The following is a 14,706-nucleotide window of genomic DNA, read 5'->3' on the forward strand; positions in this document are numbered from 1 at the left end:
TGCATAAAGGTTTTTCAAACCATATTATCAGAGGACCATTATATGAGGTTTGGGAGAAAAACAAAAAAACTTTTGGAATGGAAAATACCCTGGTGGTTATCACCAATTGACATCCTAACAACTAAAAAAGCAAATATGGAAGGAGAAAGATTGACCTATGAAGATTTATTGATAAGAACAGAAAGCGGTTGGAAATTGAGAGCATTTGAAGAGTTGAAAGATAAATTAACAGGCTGGCTGCAATTTCATCAAATAAGTGCAGTGTGGAATGAAGATAAAAAGATAGGGATAAATGAAAAAAAATCTAAATTTCAGATAGAAATAATAGAAGGTAAAACCAAGCTACTATCTAAAATGTATAACCTTCTGTTAGAATGGGACACTAAAGACGAAGAGATAAAGGAGGTTAAGGTAAAATGGACAATGGATTTGGGATACAATATAGAATACGATAATTGGGTGAAATTATGGAACAAAGGAATGAAATTCATGGCCTGTGTCACGCTTAGAGAAAATTTGGAAAAGATGATGTATAGGTGGTACATTACACCGGTGAAATTAGGAAAAATGTATAAAACAGGTAATAAGGCCTGCTGGAAGTGTAAAATCAAAGAAGGCAATTTCTACCATATGTGGTGGGCTTGCGAAGAAATGAAGAAGTTCTGGGAACTCATATATAATGAATTAAAAAAAATATTCATTTTTATTTTTTTTATTTTTTTATAATATTTTTTATTGCATTTTTTCAGATAGAAATAAACAGCTCAGAAGAAATCAACAAGAAAAGAGAAGATAGAAAAGAAAGAACAGACCATTTCTAAATCTTTTTTCAATCCACCAACGGACTTCCCCACATCTCCCGCACAGTGCATTCTCAACAATAAATTTGACAGCAAATTATAACCTTATTTTGTGTGTTTCTTTTGTAACTTCAAATACATTTTAGGTTTAAATTACTTATTATCCAAATTACTCACAAAATTCATATATTATCCTTTTTTTTAACCTTTAAACCTTGGTTCTTTCATAATTATTATCTAGTTTCATATATATTCCACTCTCGTTGCTGGGGCTAACCTTCCGGATCGTGCAAACTCCTATAGTTCATATAACTTATAAAATTTTTGCAAATAGTCCTTAAATTTTTTCCAGTCCTCCTCCATTGCTTCTTCTCCCAGATCTCGAATCCTGACAGTCATCTCGGCCAATTCCATGTAGTCCATCAATTGCGTTTGCCACTCTTCCAGTGTGGGCAAATCTTGAGTCTTCCAATGTTTAGCGATAAGAATTCTTGCTGCAGTGGTTGCATACATAAAAAATGTTCTGTCCTTCTTTAACACCTTTTGGCCCACAATGCCCAAGAGGAAGGCCTCCGGTTTCTTGGGAAAGGTGTACTTAAACACCTTTTTTAACTCATTATAGATCATTTCCCAGAAGGCCTTCACTCTTGGACAAGTCCACCAAAGGTGAAAGAATGTCCCTTCAGCCTCCTTGCACTTCCAACATTTATTATCAGACAGATGATATATCTTTGCAAGCTTGACTGGTGTCATGTACCACCTATATATCATTTTCATAATATTTTCTTTCAAGGCATTACATGCCGTAAATTTAATACCAGTGGTACATAACTTTTCCCAGTCATCAGACATAATGTTGTACCCAATATCTTGAGCCCACTTTATCATGGCTGACTTAACTGTCTCATCCTGGGTGTTCCATTTAAGCAGCAAGTTATACATTCTCGATAAAACCTTGGTCTTTGGTTCTAACAACTCTGTCTCAAGTTTCGATTTTTCCACCTGGAAACCTGTTTTTTTGTCCAGCTTAACCACCTCATTAATTTGGGCATAGTGAAACCAATCTTGCACCTTATCCTTTAATTTTTCATAGCTCTGCAACCTCCAATTATCTCCAACTTTTTCTATTATTTCCCAATATTTCGGCCATCCGGCCTCCATATTGGGTTTTTTCCGAGCCTTGGCCTCTATTGGTGACAGCCACCTCGGGGTCTTACTTTCCAATAAGTCTTTGTATTTCATCCAGACCATGAAAATTGCTTTCCTGACAATATGGTTTTTGAACATTCCATGTGTTTTTACCTTGCCATACCACAAATACGCATGCCAGCCTAACGAGTTATTAAAACCTTCCAGATCTAGGACATCTGTGTTCTCTAATAAAATCCAATCTTTCATCCAGCAGAAGGCTGCAGCTTCGTAGTATAACCTTAAGTCTGGCAGGGCAAACCCCCCTCTTTCTTTTGCATCAGTTAGTATTTTAAACTTAATTCGGGGCTTTTTGCCCTGCCAAACAAACTTTGAAATATCCTTCTGCCACTTTCTAAAACATTCCACTCTGTCCACGATCTGCAAGGTTTGAAACAAAAACAACATCTTTGGCAAAACGTTCATTTTTACAGCCGCAATTCGGCCCAGTAAGGAAAGCTTCAATCGTGACCAAGTTTCTAAATCTTTCTTAATTTCTAACCAACATTTTTCAAAGTTATCTTTAAACAGATTCAAATTTTTAGACGTCAGATTTACCCCCAGGTACTTCACTTTTTTAACCACAGTTAACTCTGTTTCCTTCTGAAACCCCTCTGTTTCTGAAGGTGTCAAGTTTTTCCCCAAAACTTTAGTTTTTTGTTTATTCAATTTAAATCCTGCCACCCGACCAAAGTCTTGAATCAGTTCTAAAACTCTTTTTGTACTAGATTCTGGCTCCTGTAATGTCAAAACCAAGTCATCTGCAAATGCTTTCAGTTTATATTGTTTCACTCCGACCTGTATCCCTTGTATTTGCCGGTCCCTCCTGATCATGTTCAACAGCACCTCCAGGACTGATATAAATAATAGAGGGGATAGAGGGCACCCCTGGCGTGTTCCTTTTTCAATGTGGATCTCCTCTGTCACCACATTGTTCACTATCAACTTAGCTTTTTGTTCTGAATAAATTGCTTCTATGCCATTTTCAAACCCCCGTCCCACTCCCATCCCTTCCAGGTTTTTCTTCATAAATTTCCAAGAAATGTTGTCAAAGGCCTTCTCTGCATCAATAAAAATTAAGACTGCTTTGGTGTTAATATTTGTTTGCAAAAGTTCTAGAATATCTATAATATTCCTAGTGTTGTCAAACAAATGTCTACCAGGGAGAAAGCCTGCTTGGTCCTTATGAATTGCTTCATTTAAAATCTTTTTAAATCTATTTGCCAAAATGTCTGCAAATATTTTGTAATCCACATTTAGGAGTGAGATGGGACGGTAGTTTCTTAGTTGAGTCTTTTCAGTTTCCACTTTGGGTATCAATGTGATGAAGGCTTCTTTCCACGTTTCCGGTGCCCTTCCTCCCCCCATAATCTGGTTACACACCTCCATTAGTGGTTGTATCAAATAGTCTTTCAACGTCTTATAGTACTTGGAGGTAAGTCCATCTGGGCCTGGAGACTTGCCCAACTGCATATTCTGAATGGCATCCTCAATTTCCTGTTGTGTTATCTTACAATTCAAGATTGATCTCTTCTCCTGAGATAGTTTAGGTAGGCCATTAAGTTTCAAAAACTGGTCTATCTCAGATATTTCCTCAGGCCCTTGTGCAAAGAACTTTTTAAAATACTTCTGGAAACACCTTCTAATTTCAACTGGTTTCTGGATATTTTTCCCTTCCACCTCTAGATTGGTAACATAGTTCATTTTTTGTCTTTTTTTCAACTGCCATGCCAGCAGTTTCCCACACTTGTTCGCTGACTCAAAAGATCTTTGTTTCATTTGTTTAATTTTCCATTCCACTTCTTGATTTATCAATTTCATATATTGTGACTGGTGGAATTTAATTTCTCGCAGAATCTCTTTTGATTTTGAGTTGGATCTCAGTCTTTTCTCTCCATCTCTTATCTTCTCTAATATTTTATCCTTTTTTCCATTCCAGAGTTTTTTCTTAATCGTGTTTTGTTGTATCAGAAACCCTCTCATTACAGCTTTGCTTGCGTCCCAGATCGTTCTTTTTTCCACCGAGGTGTTCAAATTAATTTCAAAATAATCCTTTAAAGTTTTTTGGGCCTTCTTTACCAACTCTTGATCTCTAAATAGGCTGTCATTCATTTTCCATCTAAAGGAGCCGGCTGGAGTCAATCTCACTTCCATTTTCAGGGCATTGTGGTCGGAGCAAGTCTTTGGGCAGATCTCCACTCTTATAGTCTTTGGTGCCAGCCCTCTAGTTGTCCAAATTTGGTCGATTCTTGTCCATGACAGGTGGGCCTCAGAAAAGAAAGTTCCTTCTTTACCTAGGGGGTTCCTTGTCCGCCAAATATCGATCAAATCCATATTGTCTGTTAGTTCAAAGAAGGTTTTTGGTAGTCTGCCATCCTTAGTCAAATTTTGATTTTGTGACTTATCCATAAGGGTAGAAACCACCCCATTCATATCTCCCATCATAATGATGTTCGAATAGTCCATATAGTCCAGCAAGGTCTCATGCAGCTTTTTGTAGAATTCCGATTTCCCCTCGTTTGGTGCATAAATTCCTAATATCAAAACTTTTTCTTCTTGCGTTTGTATTTCAATTTCCAGAATTCTTCCTTGTTCATCTTTGAACAAAAATTTCGGTGACAAGTTCTCCTTTGCATAGATCACCACGCCTCTCTTTTTGACTCTGTCTGATGAGATAAATTCTTGGCCTAGTCTTTTATTGATTAGCACTTTCCTGTGGAGTCTTGTCACGTGTGTTTCCTGCAAGCAAATTAAGTCCAAATGTTCTTTTTTTAAAATATGAAAGATCCTTTTCCTTTTCTCCGGGGAATTTGCTCCATTAATGTTCCAACTGTATAGCTGCAGAGACATCCTGGATCAATCTGGTGTTTCTATTCTGGGGTGTCCTTCTTTTCTTCCGAACCCGAGGGTGTAGGTGTTGGTACTATTCCAGGCGGTGCCGGTGGCCAAGAAGCTACTGCTCCCTTCTGAAGATCTTCTCCGTGGTCGTGCAGGAACTTCTGGTTGTCTTCTGTAGTTTTAATTTTAACTTTCTTTCCTTTGTAGTTAAATGATAAACCTTGTGGAAACTCCCACCTGTATGATATCCCGTTACTTTTCAAAAGTCTAGCTAGGTCAGTGTAAATAGCTCTGAGATCCAAGAGTTGTTTTGGTATATCCTTGTAGATCTCTGCTCTTCTGTCCTGGATCTCAAGTGCTTTCTTGAAATGGAGGTCAAGTATTTTGTCTCTCTCCTGTTTAGTCCTCAAAATAATCAGACAATCTCTGGGTCTGTCCCTCTTTGCTACTCTTCCCAGTCTAAACGCAGTTGTAATTTTGAAATCCTTATCTTCTTCTATACCCCAGAACTTAGCAAATTCTGTTGTCAGATAGCCTGTCAGGTCTTCCTTTTCAAGCTCTGGGATAGATCGTAATCTTAAGTTATTTTCCCGATTTCTCAATATCGCCAATGACAGGTAGGCCTGCTGGTCACTGATGTGCTTATGTAATGGCTTTACCTCTCCTTTCAATTCGTCCACTTTCTGATTCGCTTGGTCCGCCTTCAAACTAGCAGCTTCGGCCAGTTTCCGGTTCTCAGAAGTGGCGTCTTTTAAATCCGCAATTGCTTGAGAATGTTGTGCCACTTGTTCAGATAGTTTAGTAATAGAGGATGTGGCTAAATCAATTTTTGCTGTCTGATCATCCACCTTCTTGTTTAGAATTGCAAATTGTTGTAGCATTTCCTTTAGAAGGGTATCAGATCCCCCTGCAGCCATATCCTCTGTTGTTGGCTGTTCAGTTTCCTTCAGCACATCTGTTGTTGTTAAAGATTCAAGGACCGCAGGGACTGATGATCTGCGCGACTGAGAAGTCAATGTTGTTTGCACAAGCTGGCCTTTCCCTGCTTTCGCTTTTGCAGCTCTTGTTTTCGGAGGACCACTCATTCCACACCTGTCAAAGCGCCAAGGTCAACTTGTCTATTGTTCCATGAGAGGGACAGTTCCTCAGATTAGATATCAAAACAGCAGAGAGTCAAAACAAAGTTAGTTCCCAGGAATTAATAAATCCCAAGTTCCACTAGAGGGAGTATTGTTGCAGTTCAGGAAAGAAAGAAAGAAATTTAGCCGCCATTGAAGTCCCTGCGTTTAAATAATAACTCTGCAATAGTTCTTAAAACTTTTTCCACAGGCTTTTCCACTTACAGAGCCTTCCAAGTTGCAGTTTATTTGCTTCTCACGGGTGCAAGTTACAGTTACTTAATTATCTCTTCCAGCATCGCCCAAATATAACAGTGTAGCAAATCCGAATATATACTGTATCCGCAAAGACAGCTCTTTTCCCCTCCGTCAGCCCGAGGTCTGGACTCTTAAGGTTACAAAGTCCACAAATGGAGGAAAGTTCCCAGCTTAAGTTATCCCAAAAGCAAAAGAAAAAAGACTTTCCTTTCCTTTCAAATACCAACTCTTCAAATGCACGATATTCCCTTTTTTTTTTAAAGTCCCTTCCGCTGCCTCCAGCTTGTCAGCTCTTTGCCTTTGATCTGTAAGCCTTGCCGGGAGACGGACTTCCTTTTTCTCGTCTCCCGCTTTCAGCCAAATTCATAAATTTGTAATCCAATTTCAAGTAACTCTTACTCACGAGTAGTTGATTTGTAATCCAATATTAAGGAAGAAAGGTCGGCGCTCAGCAGCAACAGCCGCGCGGCTTCACTCCCGCAGAAAGAGCGATGAACCCACAGCACCGCTTCCCCTCCGCGCTTCCGGAGCCCCTTACGGGGTCCCTTCTTCGTTTTGGGGGTCGCTTTAGGTGCCCGCCGAGTCCCACGGCCACGAGCTCACTCTGCTCGTGGTTTATCTTAATGGGTCGTCGCTTTGCCGCAGCGAACGACCCTTTTCTGCGGAGCCCCTCTTCGCAGCGCAAAGAGGACCGCCATTGCTTATTTCGCGCCGCCTCCGGAAGAGAATTAAAAAAAAAAAAAATTCAGATACACTTTTCCTAAAAAAACAGAAGCCTTCCTATTAGGAATAATTGGGGATGAAATCAAAAAAGAAGACCAGACACTATTCCAATATGTGACAGTGGCTGCCAGAATATTAATAGCACAAAATTGCAAAAACCCAAACATTCCAACTGTTAAAGATTGGCAAACAAAATTATTTGAATATGTAGAACTAGCAAAAATGACGCAAAAAATCAGACACCAAAAAGATACAAAGTTTATTAGTGATTGGAACAAATTTATAACATACATTGAAGGAAATTATAGAAGCTTAAAAACCACAGCAGGTTTGATATAAATGTGTAATAGTTTACGATGTGTAAACTATTAACAATGAAACTGCAGGGGAAAAAAGAAGTTTTATTAAGAAGCCCGAAATCGGGAGGGAAGGAGGTCAATAGGTACATAGAGGAGAGATTTAAAGAAGGCGATGAAGAATTGTAATGAAAATTTATGTTACTTTCTTGTTGTTTATGGATGTTTTTGATATTATTGATTTGTTTACTTTTGGGTTATTCAAACGAAAATTAATAAAAAGAATTTAAAAAATAATAATAATAACAGTGCCCCCAGCTCCCAGTCCCTCTAGACGGTCCAGAAGGATGTTATGGTTGATGGTGTCAAAGGCCGCTGAGAGATCCAGCAGAACTAGGAAACAGCTCTCACCTTTGTCCCTAGCCCGCCAGAGATCATCGACCAGTGCGACCAAGGCAGTTTCAGTCCATGATGAGGCCTGAATCCCGACTGGAAGGAATCCAAATGGTCCGCTTCTTCCAGGCGTGCCTGGAGTTGTTCAGCAACCACTCGCTCAATCACCTTGCCCAAGAATGGATGATTTGAGACTGGGAGATAATTGGCCATATTGGCAGCATCTACAGATTTTTTTTTAAGAAGCGGTTTAATAATCGCCTCTTTTACAAGAAGGCTCTAGCAGTGTATAACTGTGCCTTATGAAGTTGCCTGTACTTGAACCAGTTTTGATTTTATGGTAACATTTTCTCAACTCTGGATCCTTTTTTGGCCATAGTCGGACACCACAGTTGATCCAAGAATATTGATCACAGCACCAATCGTGTTTTTTTCTGAGGAGAACCTTTGAATGAATACAGAAAGACATCACCACCAGGAGGTTTGCATGGCGGATCATTTACAATCTTCTGATAATCAGGATGTGTTAGAATATGAAGGGCTTCTTCCACTGTAAAAGGAGTGGTTCTCCTACAGCAGGGGTCTGCAACCTTTAAGACAAAAAGAGCCACTTGGACCCGTTTCCGAAAAAACAACAACAACTGGGAGCCGCAAAAACATTGCAACATTTAAAACAAATATAACACTGCATATATTGTTTCTGGCCTTAATGCTATATATACAGGATCGTGCAGTCAGCTGTCAATCTCAAGAAAAAAGGACAAATTAATAGCTAATTAAAATATTTAATTTACAACCAGGTAACCAGGTTAATGGGACTTTTGCTCCTGAACCTCAGTCCTCAGTGTCTGCACATCAGGGCTGTAAGACGTCACCTTCATTTTCACACAGGCTTGCAAGCTGTCATCTGTGAGGCGTGATCGGTGTTTGTTTTTAATATAGTTCACGTTGGAGAAGACCTGCTCACATACATATGTGGAAGAGACCACAAGGGCCATCGAGTCCAACCCCCTGCCAAGCAGGAAACACCATCAGAGCACTCCTGAGATATGGTTGTCAAGCCTCTGCTTAAAGACCTCCAAAGAAGGAGACTCCACCACACTCCTTGGCAGCAATTCACCAAACTTTCACCAAACTTTCCCCTGCTTAAGTTTAAAAAGGGGCTTCAAGCAACTAAAAAGGGGCTTCAGGCAACTAACTCCACGTGGAATTCCACGTGACCGCGACTGCATAATCAATGCCACAAAATGCCAAAGAAAATTAACCAGGGCCCCAGTGAACCATAAATCATAATCAGTGCCTGATGTAAATAATAATTAATAATGAGGGCCCAATGTCATCCTCGTCATTATAAAAATAATCCCTCTCTTCGCGCCGCCCAGCCTCCCAAGAAAAAAACCCCACTTCAAACGGTCACAAAGCACAAATTCCACGCGACCGCGACTTGCTATGCCTAATAATCAGTGCCCCAAAATGCCATAGAAAATTAATCAGGGCCCCAGTGTACCATAAATCATAATCAGTGCCTGATGTAAATAATAATTAATAATGAGGCATTCGTCATTATAAAAATACCGTATTTTTCGCCCCATAGGACGCTCCGTCCCATAGGACGCACCTAGTTTTTTGGGGGGGAAATAAAGGGAAATTTTTTTCCCTTTATTTCCCCCTCAAAAGCAGGTCGGGGAAACCGAACCAGGTCGAGGAACAGCGGGATGGCGGCGCTGCGCCTCCCTGCTGTCCCCCGAGCTTGTGGGGCTGGCCGATGTCTGCCCCGCGCGAGGGGCGCTCTGCATCAGGGCGCCCCCCCTGCGGGGCGGCAGGCTGCTATCCGCAGCGTGGGGAGCCTTGCCGGGAAGTCCGGCAAGGCTCCCCACGCTGCGGATGTCTGCCTGGCGAGGGGGGCACTTGGCTTCAGGGCGGCCCGCCCGCCGGGCGGCAGGCTGCTATCCGCAGCGTGGGGAGCCTTGCCGGGAAGTCCACCCCATGCTGCGGTGGGGTGTGGGGAGCCTTGCCGGGAAGGCTTCCCATGCTGCGGATGTCTGCCTGGCGAGGGGGGCGCTTTGGTTCAGGGCGCCCCACCCGCTGGGCGGTAGGCTGCTATCTGCAGCGTGCGGAGCCTTGCCGGGAAGTCCGGCAAGGCTCCCCACGCTGCGGATGTCTGCCTGGCGAGGGGGGCGCTTTGCTTCAGGGCGCCCCGCCCGCCGGGCGGCAGGCTGCTCACCTCCGCCCCTCGCCTCCGCCCCTCGCCTCCTCCCCTCGCCTCCGCCCCTCGCCTCCTCCCCTCGCCACCGCCCTGGAGCCGCAGCAAAGGCTTTAAAGAGCCGCATGCGGCTCTGGAGCCGCAGGTTGCCGACCCCCGTCCTACAGTATAAGACCAATGTGAAGATTCCTCCCCTCTACAGAATTGTGAAAGCTTGTTGCATAAAATATACAGGGAATATATCTCTCCCCAGTTCTGCACCTCCAGTTTAGATTTTCCAAGTCAGGCAACCTGAACTGAGCTCCACCCAAATCTCAACCCTCTTAAAGAAACAGTTCACTATTTCTTAGTTTCACTTTCCATAGTCATAAAAGGAGATCCACCAGCAGAGGAATAGGGGGCGGGGGGAGCACACCCCCAGCACCACGATCCTGGTGGGGTGCCATCGCGGCTCCCCCCCACGCTGCACGCCATGCCCCACAAGTGGCGCACCACGCCCCCAGGATGTGCGCCACACCCCTGCGGGCAGTGTGCCATGCCCCCAGGATGTGCGCCAGCCATGTCCCGGCCTGCTCTCCACCTCTGGTGCCGGAGCATGAAGCTCTGCCACTGAGGAGATCCATTCACCATGCAATGCAGCAATAGTGCAGTCCTCAACTGTATGTTCTCCAATTTGATGAGAGAAAAGGCCCAGCCACACCCCACATTCTACATGTAAATGGGAGGACATGTGGATGGATTCTCCTTCTGGATCAGTTTTCTCCCGTACCCACAACTAACTTTCTTTATTCACTTCATTTGCATACAATCTTTCTCCCCAATGTAAGCAAAGAGGCTAACATCATTCTCCTGTTCTCTATTTTATGCTCACAACATTCCTGCAAAGTAGATTAGGCTGATAGTGTGCGACTGGCCTAAGGTCACCTAGTGAGCTTCCATGGTGGAATGGGGATTCAAACCTGGGTCTCTTAAATTTTAATCCAACACTTCAAGACTACACCACACTGGTTTTCCAAGACTTGGTGAGCCAAGAGTAGAACATCTAGAACAGGGGTCTCCAACCTTTCTGAACCTGTGGGCACCTTTGGAATTCTGACACAGTGTGATGGGTGCAACCACAGAATGGCTGCCACAAAAGGGCTGCTGCAGGAGGTGAATCCAGCAAGAAAATTGGGACCACATCTTACCTTCAGACACACTGTGAATAACTTTGTGCTGTTGGTGGCAGCTGCAATCAGTGGCGGAGGAACCCTCTCTGGCATCTGTACAGGCTGCCGCTCACACATGGTTTGTACAGACATTGCTCATACACCACCAGGCGGTTCACCCCACCCCTTGGTGCCCCGCTCCGGGTGTCAGAGAGGGTTCCTCCGCCGCTGATTGGCTGTGCATATTTTTTAAGATGTTGCTTTGGAAGCAGCTGCCACCAACAGGGCGTCTGTAAGGGCTGCCGCTCACACGGCGACTGTACTGACTGCGCCCGCCCTCGGCTGCTCTACAGCGGGGGGAGGCAGTGGGCCATCTTGTCACCCTCCCCAGGGTGGCACCCAGGGCGGCCCCTCGCCCCCCTTCGTATGCCCCTGCAGCCAATCAAATGTACTATGACCAATCTGAAGTCTTGCTGGGCACAATCCACCACTGATCCTGTCCACTTTCTGAAAACACGTGGTGGACTCCAGGAAAGGTGTCAGCAGGCACCGTGCCGCCCATGGGCACCACACTGGAGACCCCTGATTTCAAAGTTTCCACTGACAAAATCTGTTGGCAAGAAAACTTGTAGTTAAACCTCCACTTATAATTACCACCACCACCACCCCAAACAACCAACTTTTGTCCCAAAACCATTTGTAGGTGAATTGACGCAAGACAGATGATTGCTTTTCATGGTTACTTTGGTGGTCTCCACCTAGTTGGTTTGATATTTTACATTCACAGGTAAGATCATCACAATCTCTGCCTTGGATATTCTTGAAGGTTGACAGCATCAAAAATTTCCAGGTGCAGTTCTTCACAGTGGAAGCTATAGATATGAATGTCATTTTAATACAATGTTCTTGTTCGTTTCAGAGAGAGTTTTTATTTCGGTCATTCCAGGGACATTGGTGTGATCTTACAATGTAATTTGGTGAAGTCCATTTAATAATCATGACGATCCATGAGGATAAAAGTATTTAATATAGTGTTTGTTCCTTGGCTGTCTTTTCTCTGATTTAACAGTTTGCCATACAGTCTTTCTTGAATCTTGATATTAGTCGACAGTATGTAAGCAGTTTCATATTTTTTTCTCCTCTTTAATACTTTGGCATGTATTTGATCTGTTCTTGAAGATGAACCATATTTTGGTACAATATATAGTCATACATTCTCCTCTCGGCTCTAATAATAATGTTCCAGTGGTGACATTAACAGTTCTGGTGAGGGGCTTTTTGTGGTGCAACTCATGATTTTTGTGCTGCAGGCTGTGGCCATGGACATGATGTGTGATTTGACGGTGAGTTTAGGGTGACCGAATGCAAAAACCCTGTGGATCCATGAGATCACATAACATGTCCATGGCCACAGCCTGCACCACAAAAATCATGAATCCACAGCTTCCTGGCGACACCGTGGCCCAAAAATGTGGTTCCAAACCATGGATCCTCATGGAGCCTCAGGGCTTTTGCACTGGGTCACCCCTAACTCACCATCTAATCACATATCATGGCCATGGCCACAGCCTGCATCACAAAAATCATGGATCCAGGGCTTCATAGCGACACCGTGGCCTAAAAACTGGCACAGCCTGCACCACAGAAATTAAGGATCCACAGTTTCCTGGCAACACAGTGACCCAAAAACATGGTTCCAAACCATGGATCCTCATGGATCCTCAGGGCTTTTGCGTTTGATTTTTGTGGTGCAAGCTGTGCCCATGGACATGATGTGTGATTTGATGTTGAGTTTGGGGTGACCCAGGCCAAAACCCTGAGGATCCATGGTTTGGAACCATGTTTTTAGGCCAATTCTGAACTGGTTCTTCTAACAGTGACAAGTTGGCACAATTCAGGGGAAAGAGGAGCCTTATGGAGGCAGCCCAGCTTCCCTTCTCTCCCATTGAGGCATCTGGGAAGGAGGCTTCCAGGTGACCATTGGGGGAGAGTGGGCTTGGTGGAGCTTACATTTTATGTTGGTACTAAAGGGTTAAGAGGTAACAAGTCGCTCTAATCACTGAGCAGCTGGAAGTCATTAAGCATCCAGGAATGTGAGTTAGTTTGTATAAATAGTCAGTTCACCCATGTGTTCTCGGCCCGCTCTCCCCTGTGTTTGCTGATATGAGTTAAGTTTAGAGTAAGGTTTTCTTTATGCCGGAGATAAAAGCATGTGTGCTTTATCACCAGGGTTTTTCTTTTGTAAATAAAGTTTTTTCCTGAGTTCCAAAGTGCTTGATCCAGGATTCTTCACTGAAAGGCACTGACTCTCCTGCCTCCTTCAACCGCTGCACGAAATTCTCTGCTGAGATAGGATTTATGGCGTTGGAAGCGCACTGGATGTTTACTTAACATTAAACTAATTAAAGTTTAATGGACAGGTTATGGATGTTTGTACGTCAAGAAGGAGATAAGGAGTGCAGTTCAGAGTGATTTATGAAAGGACTGGAGCGAAGACAGAAGCGGTTGCCAACAACGAAAGCCTTCAAAGCAGCTTGAGTCCTGCAACGTGCCTAGAAAAAGTTTTAAACAGGCACTGTGCAGTTTGTACTCGCTGGAAGACGTCTTATTCCTCAAGGAGCCACCTCAGCAGCTGGGAGACGGTCTACAGGTCTGTGAGTATCATTCCTAAGCCCCAGGGAGGATGGCAGAGTCCCAGGAAAGTTTTGCTGTCCTGTTTACGCGACTCAATGGGAAAAATTGGCAAGATTGGAAGGCTAGAGTAAGGGTTTGGTTGCAAGCAAAAGAGTTGTGGAGTTGTACTGAAGCACCGCCTTTACAGGCAGCTGCAGACGCGTCTGCAGAAGACAAAGCAGCAGCAGCAGCTTCACAGAAACGCGACAGGAAAGCCCAAGGTCTATTAGTTTTGGCAGTGGGACCAGAGCAAATGCCTTATGTTTCTGAGTTAAAGAACACGCATGAGGTCTGGACGGTTCTGCAGCGGCTAAATTCCAGAAACACTGCGGGGGCCAAGATCCATGCTACAAGATGTTTGTTTGATTTACGTCTCCAACCGGGAGCGTGTGTGAAAGAACATATTGCCAAAATGGTGTCTGCCTTTAATCAACTAAGACAGCTGGGCATTCCTTTCTCTATGGAGCAGCAGTCATATATATTGCTGTCTTCTCTTGATAAAAGCTATGAGACTCTAGCTTTAACTTTGGAAGCTATGCCTTCATCTGAATTAACCCTTGAATACATTTCTTCTCGGCTTGCAGATGAACAGGATAAAAGGCAAAGAGAAAGAGGTTTGTCTTCAAAGGGGAGTTGTGCTGTGCCTAAGAGTGGGGATGCTGAGTTTGAGAACACAGTAAATGCTTTTGCAGCTAGACGCTGTTTTCGCTGTGGTTCCTCTTCCCATTTAATCAGGAATTGTACACGTGAACCTGGTCAAGACAGCACCAAGGCCGTTACCCCTAGTTACCAGACAAGGAGTTCTAGGGGACGTCGAAGAAGAGGAGGAGGTCGTGGCTACTCCCACAGCACACAGCACATGGCTTCAGCAATGGTGTTGATGCAAGGGCGTGGCCAAGGCAGCAATCTACGCTGGTTGATCGACAGTGGTGCATCTCACCACCTAGTGGCGCCATCTAGTGTCCGTTTGCAAAATTGCAGGCATTTGCAAACCCCTAAAGTTGTGACAATGGCAGATTCAACTAAACGTTCCTTAGAGACTGTAGGCACAGTGTTCTTGAATTGTTT

This window comes from Podarcis vaucheri, assembly GCF_965113315.1.
Source record: "Podarcis vaucheri genome assembly, chromosome: W".
Classification (NCBI taxonomy): Eukaryota; Metazoa; Chordata; class Lepidosauria; order Squamata; family Lacertidae; genus Podarcis; species Podarcis vaucheri.